The sequence below is a fragment of the Coturnix japonica genome, chromosome 2 (assembly GCF_001577835.2).
Source record: "Coturnix japonica isolate 7356 chromosome 2, Coturnix japonica 2.1, whole genome shotgun sequence".
Lineage (NCBI taxonomy): Eukaryota > Metazoa > Chordata > Aves > Galliformes > Phasianidae > Coturnix > Coturnix japonica.
Window position 1 is genome coordinate 41,585,427 of NC_029517.1, and position 21,446 is coordinate 41,606,872.

At 38.9% G+C, this 21,446-nt stretch overlaps 1 protein-coding gene across 1 annotated transcript in view; it reads left to right on the forward strand.

Moving 5' to 3' along the window:
• The window catches only part of ARPP21 (cAMP regulated phosphoprotein 21), a 122,905-nt gene that overhangs the window by 9,269 nt on the left and 92,190 nt on the right, over nucleotides 1-21,446 (forward strand). Inside the window, exon 2 of the mRNA XM_015854205.2 lies at nucleotides 20,559-20,727. The gene's annotated coding sequence lies outside the window, so the exon portion shown is untranslated. The remainder of the gene's footprint in view (nucleotides 1-20,558; nucleotides 20,728-21,446) is intronic.

The following is a 21,446-nucleotide window of genomic DNA, read 5'->3' on the forward strand; positions in this document are numbered from 1 at the left end:
ATTTGCCTGATCCCTTCCATGCATGACAAAACTATCTCTGTTCTGCTCCTTCCATCCTCTGAGCATTCTTCCTTCTGGGCCTTCATTTCACGAGTTGTGCCACCTGTGACCTTCTCTTTGTAAAACTGCCCTGGCTTTTCTTATTTTGTAGCATTTCCTTACCGTTTCTTAGCTTTTGCTTCTTGCCTGTCCATATCAGTTGCATTGCTGTGTTTGAGATGACTGAAATCTTTGTTTTATTCATTAGTGTTGCATGCCTTTTCAGGTAACTTAATTCTGTAGATACTTGCCCAGTTTATATTCTTACTTGCCCTGTAAAGCAGTGTCGTTATTCAAGGTTTGCCAGTTCCTTGTTCTTTTGGACTTCATTCTGGTATTTCTGGAGGAGAGAACAACGAACAAGTCCTGATTCCATCTGTAAAATGAAATTTTGTGGTGGGATCTGGAAAACATCCTTCTCTTGAACCTCTTCCTGTATGAGCTTTAGTTGATATATGTAGGGCCATTTTGAGAAGCAAATGCAAAAGCTCTGTAGAATTGTGTGTTTTCGCTGCTGTAAAATGCTGTGTCCTGAACTCTCCATCTGTTCATATAGAATTTTTTTTGTTATTATTGTTAACATTTTCAATAAATTTCATGTTCTTCTCTTGCTCAGAAAATAAAACATAATAGAAATGCCACAGAACAAAGCTTTTGACTGTGTTTGTTGGCAAAGACTTATCACATGTTGGCTCTCTGACCTTTCAGGTGAGCAGGAGATCCAACAGCCAGATCAGCACAGAGCACACTGCTCTGCATACAGCTTACTGTATTAGTGGATTATGCAATGAGGAAATGAGTGTAGATGGAGTTTTATTTTGTATTTCACCTGTACTCTTGTTGAATAAGCTGTACTCTGCATCGAAACCTGAAGGCTTCATATTGTAGACATGGATCATATTTGAAAGCAGAAGAGGTAGAACAAGACATGTATGTCTGTATTTGAGGACTCGTACTGAATACCTAATCAATTTTTTTAAAGCAATAAGTGCTATCAGCAAATGAAAATAGAGCTTTATTTTTCCTGGAAGTCCAGTCTTTTTTTTCTTTCTATGTTTTGTTTCTCTTTATTGCTGAGATAAATCAGGAGAAATGCCCGTGTTCAGCTGCCAATTACTGATTTAATTCAGTTCTTTTCAGTAATCTGATTGCCATTAGTGCCTAGTTCACTAATTGCCCACTGTACTGTCAGTTTGTTTTGAAGGGAACATTCTGAGTATTCCAAACTGTAATGAGGAATGATGGTGGTAATGTGTAAAGATGATGCATGGTAGTTCAGAACCAGTCTTCCTCCATGGTTTCATCTTCAGACTGGTGGCCAGTCACTTCAGTCATATCACCACTGAATTGAAGTTTCCTCACCAGTCAAACCCTGAATTCTGTGATCATAGACTCATAGCATCATAGAATCACTCAGGTTGGAAAAGACCTCAAAGATCAAGTCCAGTGATGTGGAGACCCTCCATGTTGGAAAAGACCTCAAAGATCAAGTCCAATGATGTGGAGACCCTCCATGTTCTAGTGGGATGTCATGCTAAGGAGTATTTTATTCCATCAATAATGGTGCCAGTTTTCAGATTCATAGCTGAACTCCTGACTTCAGTTCTTTGATAAGGAGGTAATTTGTGATATTTTTTTTAAAGACACATTTAAATATCTTTGTAATTGCACAAGGGACTTGGAACACAGCAAGGTTTTATTCACATAGCCTACGTCTAAGCTGGCTGAAGGAAAGCTCTCACTTCTGTTAGTTCTCTGGTCGTAATCCTTGCAAATAAAGGCATGCAAATGCTAGTCTGTCTAACTCTAATGCTACAGATTGGAGAGACCTGCAGTTTTAAGTCCATTTCTGTGGGAGTGAGCAGGTAAGATCCTTCCAAAATTTGCATCCACATATTTTGTGGTCTTTTAGGTTAAAAGTACAACGTTTATTTATTTGAGCAAAACTAAGTTTAGGATATTTCCCAAACGACTGGATTACCAGCCTGGATATATAGAAGCGGGTTACTGACAGAAAAGAGGTAGGTTGCATATGGAAGACAGACTGGCAAAACCCTTGTTTTCAGCTTTGTGCAGAATTTGGAAGTTGGAGCAGGTCAGCCTATTGCATGATAAAGGAGGTTGTTTTGTGTACTTCAGCTCACCCAAATGACTGCAGATGCGTAATTTGGTCTTCGTGATCCCTACCCTTTTACTTGTTAATGTCTCCTGAATGAATACTGTTGAGAAGACTGCTGGCAATCTGTGAGGCAGTTTAGTTCAAGGAGGGTGCCACTGGGCTAATACTGATACCGTGAAAAAGGTTATAGCTAGGAGAGCTTCCTCCACTGATGCTCAAGTGTAAAGCATTGGGGTATAACAGTAGAGTCCCCGTCCTGCTTTGCTCTATATAAGATTCAGTCATAAAATGCACCACTGAATTCAAGAAGCAAAAGCAGACCCTTTCATAAATTGGCCAGTTATTCCACTCAGAAGATAAGTTCCCTGAGTCACTAGCAGAAAAGGAGGAATGAGGTACCTTGGCATCTTTTTTTGTGTTTCAGTTGGCAAGCTGTACGTTCATCACATACGTATATGTATATATATGTGTGTATGTGTATATATGTTCACACACACAGAAAAAAAAGAAAACTTGCCCAGAAATGTGTTTTTGCTTAGAGTGGAGCCCGAACCATGAACATGAAACAATTTCAAGAGGGGAGTGGTCTGCCTTGACCCAATAATTTGGAGAAAGATATCCTAGCAGTAGAAATGCCTACTCAGTTTTTGTTTTGTATTTTTCTCTCCTGACTCTCCTGCTCTGAATTGCCCTTCCTCACACATGGTTCTACAGAAGTGTGGATGTCTCCAGGTAATTAAAAGAGGCAACCAGCCATCTCTGATCAGCATGACATTTTCTTAACAAGGATTCATTTTAGGGAGCGAGTAGAGGAAGAAAACAGTAGCAATTGCTTTCAAACAACAAATGCACTTCCAGGATCATTTGTGCTGCACAATGGAAAGTATGTCAGAAGCATATATATTTTGTAGGTGTTTGTACTGAGTGGTAGGCAATGAGGATAAAACCTGTGGTATGCATGAATTTTCCCAGTAAGGTTTTGAAAAGTACTGGGAGTTATTTCTAACACATGTAATGAGAGCAGACTAGAACTGAAATTGCACGGATTTGTCCTTACTGATTGCCCTATTTGGTTTTCGATGATGCTGTGCAGCATCCCATAGTAAGGTGGACAGCTGATACTCAGACCTCTTCAGGATCCCCCAGAGAAACAGTCCTCCTATGTGATTGAAATCTGAAAGCTGTTTCCAGAAGTGTAGGCACTTCCAATCAGGGTGGTAGAAGAAACATGGAGTATAACAGTCTGCTCTCAGCACTGCATTTGTCATAAATAAGTGAAATACCATCACATCAGAATTTAGATGCTGATACAACTATATCTGCTTTTTCCTCATATTTGTTGTCGGTATTATAACACAGGCTCGCATGCTGCCTTTTTCTCAGTTCATTCCTCATTCTCAGAAAATAAATCTGAGCTGTAATTATAAACTGCTCATGTTATTTCAGTCTTACTAGATTTATAATGAAATGAATCTTGTAGGTAGTATTTTGCATGAATAAATGCATTTTTATTGGTCTTTCATGCCTACTGTCTTGCAGTTCCTAAAAGAGTTAATTGCTGCCATTACTTGCAGCGTGCTTCAAAAGGTGAAGCAAAAGAAGCACATGAGGCTTCTTGTGCTGAATTTCTAGGTTTCTTGTTATGTGTTCTGTGTCTTAACGCATTGTTATAAAGTACTTTTTATTTACTTAGAGTTTCATTAGTGGCTGGTTTTCAGTTGTATATTCACATCCCAGCACAAACATTTTTGAGCGTAAAGGCGGCACTGGAAGGTGGAAGGTTTGAGGTTTATGGCCATTTGTATGGGGAGTAGGATTTTGCTGACCTTTTTGTTCTTCATTTGACCAACTTCACTGTTCATTTAATCTCTGTGTTACTCTGTGTCTTCACTGGAAGATACTGCACTTTCTGTGTACTTATTCACAGGAGAACAGCATATCCGAATGTCGACGCTGCACCCAGATTTCACTTAAGTATGTAGATTTTTATTTTCCAGAACAAAATTCAGTAGGCAGAAAATTCCAATGGGGAAGGTTTTGGTAAGGTTGCAATGTAGATACTACCTCGTTCATTATAGGTCTCTGACTTCCTTTCCTATGTGCCTCTGTCTTTGCTTAGCATACATACAGATGGCTTTATACAATCATCTCCCTTTAAATATTTGAAAGTGTATATATATATTCTTTTCCAGTTAATGTTCAAATGTGTCCCTTACTTGTTTATGCTGCTGTGACAGTGCAAGTATATACCAGAATTTAATAGACTTTTTCATCTCTGAATGATTTTGTAATTTCTGTCTCAAGACTCTGAATTAGAATCTGTCATTTCTCACTCAACCAAGTTTTCTTAGTGATTGACGTGGAGGCAACTTATTTAATGTTATCTGCTTTACTGGGCTCTATATGTATATGAAGCCCAGCTTTAGCCGTGAAACTTCACTTCTTTGGTGCACCGCAGTTTCCCTGTTGGATATAGCTACAGTGCTTAGTAGTTCTCATGTAACTGCTCTGTGCCGTTCTTTTTAGGCATTTTATAGTGTTATGGGGTTTGTTTTTGTTTTTAAATTGTGTGTTTTTTTAAAGCATTTTAAGTATTGCTGTTGGTTCATTTTGGTTATTTGTTCTGACCATCCCCTCTTGATGTTTGTTTGAATCTCCGCTGTTTTCCTGCTTATCCAGACGGTACAAACCGTGGTACCAGCGGTCTAATTGCTTTTCCCATTTCATTCTTATGTGGAAGAAGACTTTAATCTAAAACAGGAGTCATCTCCTTTCCAGCTGCTCTGCTGCCTTTCCTGTTCGCCATATTTTCTCATATGACATTTTACAGTGTCCCACCTGCTCCAGCCAGTCCTTGCCTTCTTTTTATTGGCATCCAGTCCTTCTGAATTCTTTTAAATATGGATTTTTCTGGTATCCTGAGATTACTTGTGGGTCAGGCGGCACCCTGACGCCTCCTTTTCCCAGGTGCAAAGTCCTTTGTTCAGATTTGTAACAGTTTCTATATGGTGGAAAATATGTAACACACTTTTAATTTTACATAGAGCAGATGGCTGGTGGCAACTCCAGATTTGGCAGTAAAATAAGCCTGGGGCAGTAGTAAAGCACTAATATATTTAGCATTAGCCAGTCCTTTGTGAGGTTGGATGAAAACCTTTTAAATCAGCTGGAGGAGCCAGAGGGCAGTGTTTTCTTATTATGATGAAGCATAGATTGAAGTGTGGACTGTTGGTTTTCTGATTGTCTGGTGAGAACATTTACCCACTGCAGGAGCAAGCAGAAGGACACTTGAATTCAGTAACTTTGGAGAATGAGTCAGGAACTCAAAATATCTTTCATGTGTGTCACTTCTCAGTGTTTGTGCAGTGTTGCTTTAGGACTTGGTATTGCAGAAAACATGGGTATAGTATGCTAAAGCAGTGGCAAATGCTGTAGTGTTAATTATGGGAGTGTGTCAGTGGTTACTGGATGTCACTACTCATTTGTCCCCAGATGCATTACACTCAACTGACACTGGCTTCCCTGGAACCCTGCAAATACAGACACCCCTGCTGTCCTTGTCAGTGATAGCATTGTCTACTTTTAGTCATGTTGTTGGTTTTTTTCCACTTAACATGCCATAGACTGCAATTAAATTTTTGCCTTCACAGTGGTTGTGAGCAGTAAGGTAAAACGAAGGTAGTAATAAAAGTGGTCAGGTTAAATTTAACCAAGCAAACTAATGGTCTCTTTGGTTCTTAAAAATCACATGTGCAAGCCAATGATATACATGTACAATATGATGAATGGAAAAAAATGTTTCATCATTCTAGTATCAAAAATGATGGTGTTTGGGTTCTTTTGTGTCTTTTATAAAGATAGTCTGCCAGACGCTCTGAAGTATCACATAAGCACCAAAATCAGGGGCTACAGAAGTGAATAAAGTCTTCCAAGGAGGCATTTCGGGGCAGAGAGAGGTCTATAAATTTTATGGTACAACTTTGGGACCAGGCTTCTTCAAGAACAGAAGTTTCCCAAGAGCAGGTTGATTGCCAAAAAGCAAGTGGATTCCTTCAGGGTGTTCTGTAGGAACTGAAGGTACCAAGAAAACAAATGTAGTAGTTGTAAAGCTTTTTACCATCCCTGGTTTACATCTGGAAACAATAATCCATAGTATAGAAGCAAACCCAGAAACAATGCAGGAAAGCTCCAACCTGAGATATTCTTCTGGGAGATCATTGTGAGTTTGGAACATTCTCAAAGACGTGTTTGGCAGAGGAACTGAAGACTGTCGAAATAAGTTTTATGTTGTGTCTCTTGAAACAAAAATAAATTTAATGTACTTAAATTACTCCTTCAGACCTCAGACCATATATCAGTATGTAATTCTGTTTTTTATACCCTTTGTTCTGCACCCTCCCCATCCACTCGCTTGTTTGAGTTGCCAGAGATTTCAGCTAGGTATGTGAAGTTGTTGTAAAATATGTGTTCACATACCTAAATTGATCAAAATACTTAACACGTTAAGTCAACAAAACTCTTCTGTAAGAGGTTTAAGAAGTGAAGAAGGGATGGTCAAGGGAAATTATGTGGTTAACTTCCAGAGAATTTGAAAAATTCATTTAAATGCTTTGCCGTGTTTTCAGCTAGGTTATAGCCACAGTTTTGTCAGCTTGCTCATGCAAACAGCTGGGCATTTGAGCATAAATGAGAACAGCTTTGAGTTCTGTAGAAGAAAGTGGAGTATTTTCAATAGAGAAAGAGGTAAGCTGGTCTGCAGGTCCCTAGTACATGGGTGGAACTGCAGCCAGGAGCAATATGTGATTATGGTGAGGAAACTGGAGCAGAAGCATTGCCAGTCACAATGTAGTTCAATTGCAGTGCTGCTAATTCTGCTGTGGTCAGGAGTTGGTGCAGTCTGATATTTGAATCAATTGCTACAAGATATTAAGTGTTCACATACTGAGAAAATTCCACTGACATTGAAAAAAAAATTCTCCTTTTGCATTTGAGCTCTTGGCAACACAAGTAAAATGAATATCCAGAAGTTAAAGGCTTGAGAGATCTTAGCGTACGGAGGATAATAGTAAGGCATTTGATAATGTGGGGGTAGAAAGGAGTAGCCTCTTGAGGAGAGCTTTTAGGATAGCGATACATGCTATATTAGCAGTAGTTTGCAGCCTGTATGAGTGAGACTTGGACAGTCAAGTTATTGGTCCTCCAGTAGCCTGTCAGTTGTTACAATACCTGCAGAAGTTTCCACCAAAAATATGAGAACCGCCTCCTTAATTATCTCTGCTCAGCCTGAGGCTCTGCAGTAGTTTTTAATTACATTAATTACCACTGACTTTACATGTTCAAATTGGTACCTTTACTACAGTACTAATGTACCTAAACTACGTAGCCAAGTGATTTTTTTTTTGACAGGTACAGGAATAAGGAAACCTCTGAAACCATGTTTTGCTTTGTGTTTCAGTTGTTTTTTTGGAGTGCCCCTGTGGTGAAAAGGCTAATAAGAGGAATTTACAGACTCACATGTTGTCTGTCTGGAATAATGATTTAAGTTTTGTAAAGCCTACTGGCTGCCCAGTATTGGTGTTAATCTTAGCTCTGTCTATCCTGAGATGGAGTGTTGTATGCAGCTGTATGAGCAGCAAACAAGCAGGTCCTGTTTAAGTATTTGCAATGTATTGAAATGTCAGATACTTTTATTTCTTTGGATGTCCCAACTATGAAAAATTATTACACAACAGAACAGCCTTCACAGCAGTTGCGTTCACTTCACACTCAGATCATAACCAGCGCACGAGAGATGCAGTATTTTGCTAGGAGACAAGGTAGCCAAGAAACAGTCAGTCACTGATGAGAGGAACATAGGTATAGTAGTCTGAATCAGGACAGTTGTGGAGGCAGGAAATATTCAGCTCCTGATTAGTTTGAGAACTTTTAATTGTGGCACCATCCTGTCACCAGCTTCAAACAGTGGGGTTCAGGTATCATGCATGGAAGACCACATGCAAGGTGTTTTAAAAGTCTTTTAGTATAATTATTGGTATTCCTAAAACTTGTTTCTCCTCATTGTTTTTTTTTAAACTGAGTGTACCACATGCTTGGAAATGACAGCACAGAGAAGTGATAGCTTTATTCCTCTCTTTTCTTGCCCTAACTTCCGTAACTTTTCCTTTCTTCCCTTATTTTTTGATACAAACAAGGAGATTACGTACCAGAACGCCATTAATACAGTTCTGCAGTTGGCTGTGGGATTGTTGGGATGGCTGCTGATGGTTCCACCAACAATCAGAACTATGCTGAATTGCACATATGTATTAAGGCATAAAATGTTGAATATACCCACAGATGATATTCCTTATAACACATTATGCATGCTGTGGGAATCATCACTTTGAAAATCTCTACTTCTGTGTGTTTAAAATCTCTCTTGAAATGTAACATTGATGTATTTTTTCTTTAGCATGTAAATTTCTTCGTGCCTGCTGGTGATAAAAATGAGGTCATGAGTACCAGCTCAGTATCCCTGTGAACTCTGCATAGCAACCAGTTCTCCTCCCTCTTTTAATGTTTTTGCAGCAAAAATGGGTAGAAGAAGAAATAGTAATTTGTGTGTACGCAGTGAATTGAGAACTCTAAAACAGTAAGCTCCCATTATGACCGTGTTCCATCCCAGTGAGTTCCAAATGGTCTCTGATAAATGTTTTTAGAACAACAGATTGAAATATTACTCTCTTAGCTTGCAGACAAAAGTAAAGAAGTACTTAAATTTTTTGCCAAAGCTACATTTCTAGGTATCAGGGGTTACTGAAACCTGTAACTGAGGCAACAAGCCTCTAGTGTGTGCTGAAGCTGACATCAGCAAATTGCCCTGGTCATACAGCAAGCGTTCATCTGTTGTCTCATCCTGTGGTGGGACTCCTGGGCTGTCAGCGTCTTCTTCCAGCTCTCTCCCAACCTCATCCTTCCTTTATCCTGTTCATGTTGACTCTAATGTTTGAATGTTTTAGCTGTTAGCCATATGAAGTAACTTACATAGTCTAAAAGGCTGTCTTGAAGCAGGTCCTGCCAGGGTGTGATAATTTCTGCTCAACTGAGGAAGGTGGCTTCTGGTCAGTGTTATTGCCATGCTTCAGACTTTCTCCTGTCATCGTCTTCTTAAGACTCCTGCTGAAATTGAAGGGATCTTGTGTGGAGCAGCAAGATAGGGAGTTGGGCTCAGCAATCCCTTGCAGTCCCTGCCAATCCCTGCAATTCTGCAATTCTATGATAGCTTGTAAACAGCAGCAAAGTTTTGCATTTGAAATGATTTTGTTCATTTTGATGTAATTTCATTTGAGATGCAGAAGCCTTTAGTTAGATAATTGACTAGAAGCTGAGACTTTCCGGAGAGTTCAAGCTGCTTAGGTGTCCAACTTTCCTCAAAGATTCATGAATGATTAAGGGTCTTCATTATCTTACTGTAGCTAAACTTACATATTAGACTTCAAAACCATAGTCTAAATAATTTTCTGAAGTATTTGCAAGGAACTCCAGCTTTTCATTTCAGTAGTTCTGTCTTTGCAACTGCTAATCATCTTGGATTGATGCTGGAAGAATGTGCTATGAGATAGCGGCTATTACAGTCACAACTTCAAGACTCCTTTCTTCTAGACCAAGGTGAAGATTTAACAAAACCAAATATTTTTATGGTCATAAACTAGAAGAGAGGTCTTATATTGCATGGTTTTTCTTATGTGAGCTGTTTGTGTAATTCTTCACGAGAATGAAGATTCAGAAGAGGCAGAGAAAGGAGAGAAATTGCTGTTCTTTGACATTTTGTCTGTTTAGTTGTTCTCTGATGCACAGAGCAGTAGCCCTTAGGTATAAAGCTTGCTGAGCTCCCAGGCGTAAGGTAGTTTCAGTGCTCTGTTCATGGAAGACTGTATAAGGATCAGGGCTTTTCTGGCATGGTTCTTGACTTGAAACAAATTTAGCCTATGGTTTTTAACTGAGTTATCAGTACACTTGTCTGTGTTGTGCGGTTCCATGAGTTGCTGCTGTGTTTGTTCATTGACCTTCCTAAATCATAGAAATTTTCTAAACATGAGTTACTTGAATAGTCAGAGAACTAATCAGACTCTGCCCACAATTGTTCTGACTCATGGTAGGTGTGGAACTACCACAGAGTAAATTACAGCGCTGGACTTGCTGCTAGACACTTTATTTCCTGAGTTATCTGGTGGTTTTAATAAGTAACTTCCTCCTGTTGCACTTCTAGGGGCATATGTCACTTGTGTGGCTATTTTGTATGTATTGTACTTGTGTATAGAAGCTGGTGCTGATTTGTAAAGTCAACTTGGTCTTCGTATTTTAAGGACAAAGCAGAGAATGTTGTTCGGAAATAGAAATTTATGCTGTAGGTATCAGAAGTATTTTGAAAAATAAGTAATTTTTAAAGTCAACTGAAGCTAATCTCAAACATATTTTAATGAGGAAATTGTTTTTAAAAGTCTTTCCTTAGGTTTGTTTTCAGATCATACTATCATTTTAACACTGTCAAATAATTACTAGTTTTATTGACATTTTTTTCAATGAGAAAATACTTGGTATTTTGGGCTATGTTTTTTTCATTAGGTTGAACAATTTCATTCAATCGTACGTACTTGAAAGTCATGCATTATTGCAAGTTCAGTGAATCTCCATCAGAGTTGTTGGTGTGTGATGATTTACAGTTGTTCCTGCTGATATCTGCTAAAACTGGTGCTTATAGTCAACACCTGTACTTAACAAGTTCTTGGGTGTTCTAAACACATAATGAAATTGAAGTTATTTGCTTTTTTGGGGGTTTATAAACCATACTTAATAAGTACTATATGTATTTTTTTTTATACTGTGGCATGTAAAATACCTGATTTTAAGCAATTCCTGCTCTTTGTATTTTATATGAAGGTGTGATTTTCCCCTTCTCAGTGTTTCATTTTGTACAATGGGTAGACGGTTTTTAAGCAGTATTAAACTAGAAGATTGGTTTTGCTAGTAGACTGTACTCAAAGTAAAGCAAAACACACAGGATCCTAGCTTTACTTCTTTCATTGCCTTTTGAAGGAAGTTGTAAGGCAGATAGTTTCTAATGCTACGTGAAACAACAAGGGCACAAATTTGTAATGTTGTAGTTAGATGATGCTTAGGGTAAGTTCTTTATTAGGAAGGCTGATTTGCGAGAAGGATCACAGTTCCTCAGAAGCTTACAGTGACAGAGTGGTTATTGACTTGCCCTTTCTCATAGTTGTCATGTTTCATCAGCCTTTGAAAATCTTGAGGATATCAAAATAAATCCTGAGGCTCAAAAGCATAGCATTATATATTAAGAAATATTGGCCGAGTAGATTCTGCCTTGTATAAAGTTACGGTTCTAGTTCTTGCAAAGGGAAGGTCAGCCTAGACTGAGGATGCGTTTAAATTGGTGAACTGCATTCAAGGTGGGACTTTTGTTTAGTTTTTAATGTATAGAAGGAAAACAGAAATCCTACTGGACTCTCAGTGAGGGGAAAAGTGCTCAAGCTTCTTCAGAGGACAGGTTTTTTTTCCTTCCTTTACTAGAAACCCAGGAGTATTGGGCCAGATTTTTAGCTATGTGACTTATCTTCCAAGTGTTTTTATGATTGGGTTTTTAGAGAACTTTTGTACGTTAACAGGATTGTTTGCAAATGGGAAATAAAATGTGTACTTCAAGAGTCTTAATCCAAGGATGTTTCATTCTTAAATGGGCAGCAGAAGTGTACCGGTGACAGTAGTCTGTGTGAGAGGCACTTAGAATCATGCTCAGGTTGCTTAAATGTCACTAAAATCATTGGGCTTAATGGAAGATGAACTGTTAGGTGCCTCCAGAAAACAACTAAGAGTAGGGCACTTAAACATTCATATTCAGCCAACATGAAATTGTAGATTGAGAACTCAGTGCATCTGAAGTTACAAAGTACTTTAAACATTCAGAGCATTTATGGGTAGCTGCCTCAATTTTTGTGAATATATTTTGCTTCTCCAAAAACAAAAGTCCCGTTTACCTGGCATCAAAACCTGAAAATACAACTTTTCTTTAAAGAACTTGGAGCGCAGAGGTCTGTCTTTTAAGTGGCTGTTTATTATAGTCAGTGCAGAGCTAGTGTTTTTCCTTCAACCTTTACTAAAATATATTCCATTCCCCATTTCAGTGTTCTACTTTTTATAATCAGATTGTTTTTTACACTTTGATTCTCAGCGCAGCAATGAGAAAAGAGTGATGGTGCAACCATTGTGCAGTGGCAGTGGAATGTATTATGGCGTATAGAACTTCTGTCCTGCACTTCTATTCTGTAATTTAAATCTTGCTATTTTTGGACCATTGATGTAGTTAGTGGTTTCTAGTGCCAAGTAAGACAGATTGTTTCACAGCAGGTAAACACAATTTTGGATATTATAGATATTTTTTTAAAATGATATTTGAACTTGAGGAGACTTCAGTCCGTATAACAAGATTCAAAGTACTCAGAAAAGCCCTCAGTGTTTTTTCTGAGTGGGTTTTGAGTGTACTTTTTTGATAAAGTATGTGTTTTCCACTTAAGGTTTTTCAGGACACGTTCCTTGGAGATGCTGGCTTGTGTATTTCATTTCTGCTGTATATTCATTGCTCATTTATGAGTTGATATGTCATGAAACTTCTGGCTAGGCATGTGTGAGTGGGCAATTGCATTTTAACAAAACCCCCCAGCTCTCTTTCTCATGCACGTTGTAATTTCTTCCCCGAAAAGCACAACTAGACATCCAAATGCTTTTTTTCTGACTTTTCTTTTGTTCACAATATCACACAGAGTCTGGAATTACCCCCTGGAAAAGGCAAACATAATGCAGAAACCACAGGATTTCTGGCAGGATATCTTCAGAAGCCAAAGATTGAAATCCACTCTAGGAACCGTCACTTCTGCGGGTTTCTGCCGTTCATCAAGTTCCAGTTGTAACTGCTTTTGAAGATTTCTTCCCCTCCCTAACCGTTAGGGTGCCAGTATAGGATACTCAAATTGTTCAGTTTTCTTCTGCTGTGGTTAGACACTTTGCTTTTCTTAAGGCACTGATTACAATATCTACTATCTAGGGCTGGTGCTGCTAACTGCGGTGTATATCCATACCTTTCTGAAGATGAGCAGTTACACAGACTTGGAATCTCCGACGGCATTTTTGTAGATGGCAGGGGAATTGAGAGGACATTGATTGCTTTGTTTTTGCAACTGAGCGTGAGCTGAGAATACTTGGTGCATAAATGCTTGGAGCGCTTACTGAGATGTAGAATGACGTCATTGGCTATAACGTGCCTTTAATCAGTTGCAAATTTAGCTTCTAAGTTATAGTTTTAGTTTTCTTGTTCCTTCTTTTTCTTTTCATGCTATGGCAATATACAGCATTGAATTTAAGCCATGGCATGTTTTAGTGTTCTTTTGTAAAGTATGGGGTTTTTTTTAACTGTATTGCCTAAAAGCAGCCAAAATGTGACTGACAAAATGAGATTAAGATATTTAAATAAAATATAGATTGAGTAAAATATAAAATGTAAATATGTAAAATGAACAGATACCTTGTATAAATATATATTTGTATGTAATACATATGTTTACAATCTGTCTGAGCTGTTGGAACGGTAAGATAACTAAAGTTGTTTCTGCTGTGGTTTACTTTTCCTTCAGAAGGACTTCAAAGAGAAAAATGGGAATAGATCTGACAAGGAAAAGTGATGGTGATCAAGAAATTCAGAGCTCAAAATGAGGTGCAGGTCCTCATTAGATTGAATGTTGTTAAGATACTGTTTCTGCTCCATGCAAGATTTTAGGCAGGATACTGATAGCTACTAAGATAAGCTTTTATGATGAGGGAATTGTTTCTACACAAGTCGTTTGCCCTGGACTTTGCTCTGCTAGGTTTATTCATGTTTGTAAGAAACAAAGAGCTTAGACTTTCTGTTTCAATATACTGTCTAAAACAGGATCAAAAAGAAATGTTAGGAGTGTGTCTGCAATGTAAAAATAAAATAATAATAAATATAAAATAATAATAAAATAATAATGTAATAATAAAAACTATAGAACAGTCTTGCAACACTCTGGCAACTCTCTGAAGGTTCTGTGATAATATATTGACCTTGGTAGAAGAGGCTCAAGCTATAGCTACATAAATTGGTTGGAAAATGAGTTGGGTAAACTTGTCATGCATTAATACGAGCTTGATACCAGTTGTCTCTTCACATGGAGGGTACAATTATGCAATGTCTGATCAGCGAAGTGAAAGGGGGAAATACCTCAGTGTTGTTGTTTATAAATCTTGGAGATTTATGGCCTTCTAAAATTCTTTTGTCTGGAAAGAAAAAATTTTCTCTAGCTACAGGCCAGTTTTGTTTAAGAAAATTCTATTAGGGAAAAAAAACAGAGTAGCTATGATATTAATTCTTGTAACCAAAAGAGAATTTGTAGGGGAAATATAATGTATTTTGTTTCTCATGTGAAAGCTTTTTGCTGTTCAGCAGTCAGTGTTTGCCTGCTCTGCCAATTGTAGTGTGGGTCTGGTTCATCAGCATAATGCTGCTTTGCTGTTAGCAATTATTTTCTTTCAGGATTTGCCAATTAAGCTAGCGCTAGGGAAAACGCACCTAATTTGTCAAGAAATGTCAGGATGAAATATAGGCACCATTATATAAATTGGGAGAAGTATAAAAAAATCAGGAGAGGTGCGTGAGAGGATCAGTGATACTTGGTCAATTCCTGCAGTAGTTTCCTTCTTCTTTCTGGAAGACTATCAAGATGTCAGATCATTGCCACAAGAAGAAAAATGTAGAAAAGACTAGTCTGCAATGGGATAGCGGAGGATTGTGTCCTGTCTAGGCAGTGAGACTCTTGGACATCCTGACATGTTACTGGTGAGCTCTTTGAAACCCCTCTAAACCTGACGTAATGCTGATCAGTCTTTCAAGAATACTTTGGGTTATAATTGCCTTTGATATCCAAGCAGTAGAGCCAAGGGAGTTCTGGTCCCATTTCAGTTATTTATTTGCCTATATTGGTTATTGGAGTCATAATAAAACTTTACATGACTTGTTTGTGCTGCCAGAAGACTTGCATGCAGTGAAAGGATGACTGGGAACCACTGCGTCTCTGTGTTTGGAGTCATGGGAGCTGTTTTCCAACAAGGAGAGTCTGACCAGGTAGTTTAATGACTTCAGTTCTAGGGAAATTTGTCAAAATTAGGTCTACAAATGAGACACAAATTGGTATGCATGTTTGAATATGCAATGCTGTGAAGTCTGGGCTAAAGCAAACATCTCATTCTGAGGGTGCTGATTTATATGTTGGATTAGCTTGTTAAAAGTTTGGGAGTTGCTTGGCTCCTGATAAACTGCTGTGATTGCCATTTATTAGCCAGACCAACCAATACCTTGTGTCTTTCATGCTGATCCTGGAAGGCTTGGAAATGGCCATCATAATGCAATTGACATTTATTAGCCAGACCAACCAATACCTGGTATCTTTCATGCTGATCCTGGAAGGCTTGGAAATGGCCATCATAACAGATAAAAGAGCAATTTTTTTAGCCGTTTCCTAAGTATGTAAACAGGCTTTCCCTGTAGGCCATCACTATTTATTTTCCTGGGCAAAGCTCCTAGATTTGCAGAAATAAAACAAGCTAAAGGGAACATCATTGCTACTGCTTGGCTGAAGATGATGACATTGACATGAGGTCTTCTGACAGGGGATTAAAGCAGAAAATCTTGGTGGCAATCCACGGGAGCAAGAAGATGCCTTTGAAATATGAAATCAATTATAAACCATGAAACAATGCTTTGTAATTTTTGATTGTTAGAATCATCTCATCCCTGTTGTAATTCATCAAAACTGGGTTTTGTGTGCAGGTTAAGAGGAAAGACAGTGCTGGTCTTTATGCCTTTGAAGACAGAGTTCAGCTAGGATGCTGTTCCTCTTATCTTCTGTTCTCTCCTTTTTTCTTTTTTAAAAGACAGCTGGATGTCTCAAGGATCTGAATTTTAAGCAGAGTAGTTTGATTCATCTGTTTCCATTGCGTTTGACCACTGTTCCTACTGAGGATTATTTGCTGGATTGTTTAAGGTGGATTAGTAGCCTGCTGTTGCAGGATGCTCATGTTTCTGCCAGCCCTAAAAAACAAAATTGGCCTCTGCTATCTGACAGTCAGTGTTAAAATGCCAACAGTGAATAAATCTAAATAGCCTTCTATCTGCAAAGGTCTGTGGCATGTAGGAGCAAAAAAAAAAAAAGTAGGCAATTGCTGCATCTGTTTTGTGGTGATGATGGAGAAGGAGGCAAAGTGAAGACCAAGAGGAGGTGAGAAATGAGGCTTCAATCACTGTTAAAAATATTTGTGCTTTAAGGTTAAGCAGGCAGGTTTCAAGTGCATGATAGAATTTCTGTGGGAAAACAGGAAGGGAGCACTGAGTATGGCCAGTTTAGTGATGTAGATCCAGAAGAAAACTGAGTAGTAGAGTATTCAAAATAAAAACTCTGGGATTTACTTCATTTGTTGTTTGTTTGTTTGTTATAATTTTTTTCTTTTTAACAAGTTTTTGTATTCTCACACTTTGCTTGAGGGTGCTGACAGTGACTTGAAGCTTTGTTTTCAATGTAAACCCAGAGACTGCCACAGAATTGCTTGATGCTGAAACTTTTAAGTAAGGGTCAAGTAATAGGGAGTTTGACACCGCTGAGGGCAGAGCGTACTGATAATTTGGCGGTAATGCTTCAGTCCATTTCGTGTGGTTTCCAGGGATTAGCAGTAATGAATCAAATCTGTATTTGAATCAGTGTGAATGCAGTATGTGTTTCCTAGTGGAAGTAATGCCTGACTTCTTATAGTGGGAGAGTGATTTTTACCTCTGTATTTCACATCTTTATTTGGAAAATACATTTGGGTATCACTCAGGCAGGGTGTGCTGTGTTGCCTGCTCCTGGTTAAAGTGTTTGGGCTTAAAAACTGCTTATCTTCTCTGAGAGAGGACATGACAACGATGATTAAATGAAATTTAATCATTTAATGAAATTAAATGAATCATAGAATGGCTTGGGCTGGAAGGGACTTAAAAAATAATCTAGTTCTGGTCCCTGCACCCACCAGATCAGACTGCCCAGGGCCCCATACAACACGACCTTGAGCACCTCCAGGGATGGGGTACCACTGCTTCACTGGGCAGCTATGCCAGAGCATAAGCATCCCAAAATTCCTCTTTTGGTAGTGTACGTGAGCAATACCTTTGAGACCATTGACTCTCCTGTCATGGGTTTTGTTAAAAGCTTTGCTGTTTAATTTCAGTTGATGATCAGATGTTCAGTGATTTGGCTTTTCTAACACTTTTGCTCGTTGTTCTCTTCTGCTTTTTTTTTTTTTTTTTTATGTTGTTGTTGTTGACAGCTCATCTTGGTATAGTTTCTAAACTCGTGTGTTAATCTAAGCGTATATCTTCTTATGGGCTTTTCTGGGCATATGCGTCGTGCATGTTATGCAAGCATATGTGAGCGCACGTGCCTTCCTGCAGCCCCTTCTCTTTAGGCTCTGGCAGCATCTGCTCCTGCACAGCAATACCCTCAGCTCTTGAAGTAAAAGCCCTATTGATAAAGAAAACAGTTCAAGAAAAATCAGCATTTTCATCCTACAGCATATGCTGATCAGCTGGCCTTTATAAATTCTTCACTAACTGATGATGCAGTTTCTTTGGAAGATGCTCAACGAACAGCTTGGTGAGCACCTGTATCTTCTGTTCCATGCTGTGTGCGATGCTCATGTTGCATTAAGTAATTAGAAGCTCAAACGTTATTGCAGGCTCCTGCAGACCACCTCTAAGATCCTAACACTGTATAAAGTAAGACTCACTATTCAATGTGGAAGAGCAAAGCCTGTTGCTAGGCAAAAACCACCTGTCTTCCTGAGGTTGGAAGCTCTACATGCGTGTGTTCTGCCTCCTGCGTCATGCCAGCACTGAGGTCTGACAGTCAAATCAGAGCTGACATTTCTGATGTGCGAGGAGGAGAATGATCCAGTATGCTTCTCCATGGCAGAGCTGTCACCTTAGGACTGACAGTAGCAAGAAGTGCTCATCCCTGAGTGACTGGGGATCCTGGGAATGTGTGGAGAATAGAAATGAGTGTCCCATCAAAACGCCTCACTTCTAATGGCTGTGTTCTGCCTGATGCCACTTTGCTATTTGCATCCTCCCTGAAGTATTTTATAGAAATCTGAGTCCCTTTGGAAACCCACCCAAACAAGCAGAAGTGTGTCTATCTTACGTATTGTAGTATGTAAGTGATTAGTCATCACTTGTAAATTACCTAAAGGAGGGGGAGGAGGGAATTTATATTAAGCAAAGACGAAGAGCTTGACTCAGTGGTATACGTCTCAGCTTTACCTGTCTTCTTGCCATATTTTTTTTTTGCCTGGAAGTAAAATCTGGAGGTTTTAAAAACCATCTTCCTGAGAAACACCATCATTGCAGGTTTGATAGATGGTAGCTGAGCACTGTACGCTTATTTTTCTGCTTAATTCCTTTCTCAAGGAAAATTTGAGTTGTTGTAACTTCAGATTCTCTGATTTTTTTCTCATATTTTTTGATTGAGAAATTATGTCAGCATTAGGAATCTTAACAACATGGGGAATTGGATTTGTGAAGAAATGTCTTTGAAGCATAAGATTATGTTCAGCATCAGTGACATAGAGCAATGTTGGAGTTGTAGGTGGTCACATCCTGGATGCGATATTCTTTGCTTGCTTGCTTTGGGGTTGGTTTCTTGGTTTGTTCTGTTTGTTTTATGAGGAGTTAATGCATACTGCGTCATGCATTGAAGAATCCTGGAATAATCGTTTGTCTTCTGATTTTTTTTGGTACAGTTAGCTTGTTTGGAAAGTGTTTGATTGCAATATTATCTCCCCTGCCTGGCTGCTTTCCAGGTGAAACTGTAACTCACTGTACAACTTTGGGTTTTTCTGTGTGTCTTTCTCTTTTTCTAGAAATGTTCATGGTGGTGGTGTTGGGTTTGTTCTGATAGGTTCACCACCACCTCTCTGGGTGTTGGTCTATTGAGTATATTTTTGCATGTAGTTGAGTGCTTAGTCATAATTTCCATGTTGTTACGTTGCCACCCTCATCATGGCAAGTACGTTTATCAGTGAGGTAAGTAACTGAAGATGCCCTGCTGACCATACTGAGGCATGAGTGGGCTCATGTACTTTGTCTTACTCTGCACAAAGTACTGAATGCAAGTTTATGGCGCTGTAGGAATGCATAGAGCTGTCTGCTGTTTTCCTCTATGTCTGAGGCTCTGGAGGTAGCAGAATTTGATGTTGTGCAACGCTGAGTTGCGTTTCGGTGTCATGAAATTCTGCCACTTGAATGCTGGAAGCTCCTGTGAGGTGCCAGTATTGCCTTGCAGCTGCAGCCAGGTATGGCTTTCAGTGTGCCTTGTAAGCAAGGAATCTGAGATGATTTTCAGCTTTTGTTTTCCTTCTGAAGCAGAGTGCACTCTGTTTCTTCCTATTTTCCATTTTTATGCACGTGTACCAACTGCTTCAACCTCTGCAAATAGGCATCACTGAGGAGTGGTCAGCCCTGCACAAAGTCATGGCTGCCAGATGAGCTTTGTCCCAAAATGCTCGCATTATTTCACACCTGTTATTCAGCTGGCCAACACTCTCCTGATGAACAACATATGTTGGTTGCAATGCAGTCAATACAATGCAATGAGGCAAATATTCAGGCTTATTTCTCCAGTGATAACCTGGAGATCTCCATGTGTACAGCAGATCGTTCTTTTGGGAATTGTTTGGGGAGTAGAGTTTCAAACTCATCCACCTCCTCTTCTCAAACATTTCAACTTATATTTGGCTTACTAAACCTCAGTTCACCTCCCTGGCTAAGGAGGTCGCTTTCCAGAAACCCCCATCTAGCTCATTTTCAGTCCTATTTGAAGATTAAATTCTAGTTGGAGCAGCAGCTGTCGTTTAAAAACAGTCAAATCTTTCTTGCTCATGCCCTTAGAGATTTCTGTTGAAGCAAACAGATGAGCTTATATATAAATATGTATATGTGCTTTTTTTAATGAAAAGTGCTGGAATTCACTAAAAAAGGTTAGAATTGAAGTGAGTAATCTTCAGTGCATAATGCAATTGTTAATTTTAGTTCTTTGCGTAGGAGCTGTTATGCCTTGAACAGCCGGCTCTAGCCTTCATTAGAGAAGAAGCAGGCAGTTTTGAGACAGGTGGAGCTGGATCAAGCCGTGAAAGTGATTTACTTGAAGCTGGTCATTAGTGTTAGAAATCTGGTCTTTGTCTACTTCATCCTTACCCATACCATGATTGTTACTGTTACCATTATTTACTTTTCATCTTTTTCCAGGTTGACGATGGTCCATCAAACTCTCTGAAGAACCAGCATGGAGATTGGCATGCTGAACTGCTAATGGGGACATGGGACTCAAGTTGTCGTTGATCATTTGTGTGGACTTAACTAGCGAAGAGCAACAGAAGACGCTAGGAAGACAGTGGGACTTATAGCAGTTTTTCAGGTAAATGGTTTCTTTAGTGTAGCTGCTTAGCTGTAACTGGTTTTTTAATGTTATGTGAGCATGTAGATGAGCTGTGCGGCTGATATGCACACATAGAACTTGTGTATATGCACGTCGTCATTATAAATCCACGATGAATTAAATACCTTTTAACTGACCAACTTTTGGTCTCATGATTCATCATGCTTTAAAATTTTAGCGAAGTGCTTCAAGTATCAGCTATAGCTGTAGGTTAGCCAGTAGCATTACTTCTCCTGGGTAGAAGAGCAGGGTGATGAGGACAGCTCAAAGCTTGAGCTGGCTTTCCGCGATCAAATTTATAAGCTGAATATTCCGTGTAGTTTCCTGTCTTACAGTTCTCTAAGGAAATAGCATTTTGATGTAATGTTGGAAAGATTTTGTTTTATTTGCTTATCGTGTCAAAAGCAAAAGCTGGAACAGATAAGGTTACAGAATACTAGTACATTTTTTCACTTAAAGCATAGCTTTACAGAAATTGAAGCTGAGTGCTAACCTGTGGAGTATTGATCAGAAGCTGTAAAAAGAAGCATGACAAAGTGGGGTTTTTCTCAGTAGCTACTTTATCATAGTGGAGAAGTGGCAAAATCTTGTGAAAAACTTGTAGAAATAGCTCCTCAGTTGCGGTTGTTTCTCCTGAAGATGCATCTTAAGCCAAGTGGATGGGGACGAAGAATTTATTAAATCATTCATGAGTCTCA